We start from the raw sequence: 2,849 nt of genomic DNA, 5'->3' as shown, positions 1-2,849 counted from the left end.
AGGAGGAATGACAGACTCAGGAAGCTTTGTGCGTTCCTGGCCACGGATACTGGTACTGACTAGTTACAAGTGAAAACAGAGCATATTTCAATCACCGTTCACATGGGCCTCAAATGCTAGAATAACTTTGGCTTCTGTAGACCTCACCAATTCTATACTCTTGATAGTGAATGTCTTTTCTTATGCCCATACTTATGGGCCTCAGAAGACAGTAGCCCCTTAACACTGTGATGCTGTATCCAAGGCGTATTTAGTCTCCTATACGATACGGTAGGGTGGAAGACACTTAACCAATTAGGGAAGGTTTAACGAAATGGAAGGGCTGGGGAAACTTCCTAATGAAATTCATTACTTTGTACATTTAATTTATACCAAAGAAAGTTTAAAGGAGTTAAAAATGAGAACGATATACAGCTCAGAATACAACAACACTAGGTCATTTTTAAAAACCTGCACTGAAAAAGTAAATTTCCAAAAAGAAAATCAATAATAATAGAACCCAGAACACCTGAACCAAAACCAAGAACCAAACTCACTATGCTGAGATGAAGCAGACCACCAAAGTCCAAAAGATTAATATCCACATTTTTCAGAAACAAGTTCACGTCCAACTGCTATACAGCCAACGAACAGCTTCTCTGCAGTATAAGAACAAGATCCAGGCCTAGCACCTGCCTTATATAGACAGGCATCTGCAGTTCCTCACAATGATCTCCTGTGATGTCGCAGAGAGAAATGGACCAATCCCAGTTACCCACCACCCATAACCAGTTTTCTTTCTGTCTGTCCCTAAGGAATATTTCTTTTTCTCCCAGGTGTGGAAAAACCCAAATAAGCACCAAATTGTTATTCAATATTATTTTTCTTATTTGTTTGATACTTTTTTCACCTTCATCCAAGGGTGAGTGGGGGTGGATATCTGAATGTTGGTTCCCAGGCTGCCTCAGGGGCAGAGGTACTATGGATGGGTAAGGGGTACTGTGGAGGTGGGAGAGGATCCTCTGAAACTCTATAGAGAGCCTGAGGACTTGGCAGAGCGCACCTGGCGGTAGCAAGACCATCACAGCCAGGAGCAGGACAGCAAAGCGCAGGAGGAGCACAACCCAGGAGCTGAAGTGAGAGCCCTTGTGGAAAGCCGGCTGGTCAGCAGGGATCAAGTTGGTCAAGTTCAGCATGTAGCCCAGTGCCCAGCCCACTGAGGTGCCTTCAGCCTTTTTTTGGAAGGCCACATCCGTGAAGGAGCGTTTATCGCAGCCATAACCAAAGGACAGCAAAGCGCAGGAGGAGCACAACCCAGGAGCTGAAGTGAGAGCCCTGCGGAAAGCCGGCTGGTCAGCAGGGATCAAGTTGGTCGAGTTCAGCATGTAGCCCAATGCCCAGCCCACTGAGGTGCCTTCAGCCTTTTTTTGGAAGGCCACATCTGTGAAGGAGCATTTATCGCAGCCATAACCAAGGCTCAGTAGCTGCTGCACAAACATGGCTCTAGCACAGAAGTCAGCAAGGTGGGTCTGCTGCCTCGTTGCTCGGGCTCGCAGCTCTGCCCAGGTCTGGTTGCAGATGAACTCTGCAAGGCTGTCTCCAGTTGTTGCAGGGTTGCCGCAGGGAGCCCCATCACAGTCCTCAGGTCCACAGTATAGTAGAAAGCAGAGAAGGCAAAGAAGTTCCTAGTCACTGGAGGCTGGAAGACCCCACTGAAGGAACATTGGGAAAATGGGCAGGAGGAGAAATCCAACATCCCAGACACTAGGCCCCCGCAGAGGGAGGGGTTGCTGGTCTCCAACAGGCTGACTGCTGTTGAAGGTCTGGGGCCACTGGGCTGCAGTGCATGGTGACCCCAAGACTTCCTGTAGCAGCACTTGCGTACAATAGCCCTTTGGCCAGCAGGGGTGGAATCCATGGGCTTGGAGCACACTGGCCAACAGCCTCTGGAGGACCTGGTCTCGACCATAGCAGAGGAAGCTGGGGGTGTAGACATGGTAGTGTTGGCAGGTGGACCTCAGTTGCTGGATCCTCAGATCTGTGTGGAGGCACCCCCCAGGTCCATGGCCCCCAGGGTTCCCTTCCTTGGCCGGATCCACCGGCCCGCCCAGCTGTACTTGATGACGTTCTCCAGCAGGTAGTTCGCAGTCACCCAGCCAAACACCCCCTTCATCCTGTCCAGAGAGGATGAGTGCACCATGGACATCAACGGGGTACTGCATGAGGGTCTGTGTCACTGCATCTAGCACTCTGGTAGTGGCCTCTGGACTGGTCAGGTTGAGCAAGCGCATGCCCGCTGTGGCTCCCAGGCAGCGCGGTGTGTTGGCATGTTTGTCTTTTGGCGCATCCTGAAGTGCCTGTTCAAGGCATTCGACTAGACTCTGGCCTAGCCTAGGAGATCATCTGCATAGCTGGAGATGCCCCCACCCTGAACATCACAGGAGCTGTGCTCACCCACGATGCCTGTGTCGTTCTCCTTGTCTCCTAGCCATTTGTAGACAAACATGGGTGTGCGTGAAGAGCCAGCATCCAGGACGATGCCATACTTGAGGGCGGGCGGCTCCCGGAAGTCCCGGTCGGACGCAGGGCAGCAGAAGGCCGGCGAGGTCCACGGGTAGCCAGTAGCAGAGGCAGCAACTTTCCAGCCATGGAGTGAACGTGTAAGGACTCTGTGGGGACCCGGGGCCACAGGCAGCAGGGAGGCCCGCTGCTCTTTTCCTAACAGCAAGAATATGGAAACACCCAAATGTCCATCAACTGATTAATGGGTTAGGAAGATGTGGTACATATACATAATGGAATGCTATTCAGTTCTTTAAAAATGAAATTATGAAATTAGCAGGTAAATGGATGGAGCTGGAAACAATCAT

The 2,849-nt window shown here is 50.8% G+C and overlaps 1 pseudogene; it reads right to left on the bottom strand.

The window, feature by feature from the left end:
- Positions 1–954: 954 nt before the first annotated feature.
- LOC103732960 lies at positions 955–2,628 on the bottom strand (annotated as a pseudogene).
- Positions 2,629–2,849: the final 221 nt, after the last annotated feature.

Source organism: Nannospalax galili, unplaced genomic scaffold (assembly GCF_000622305.1).
Source record: "Nannospalax galili isolate Female #2095 unplaced genomic scaffold, S.galili_v1.0 scaffold27176, whole genome shotgun sequence".
NCBI lineage: Eukaryota > Metazoa > Chordata > Mammalia > Rodentia > Spalacidae > Nannospalax > Nannospalax galili.
This window is presented reverse-complemented; position numbering and strand designations above follow the sequence as displayed.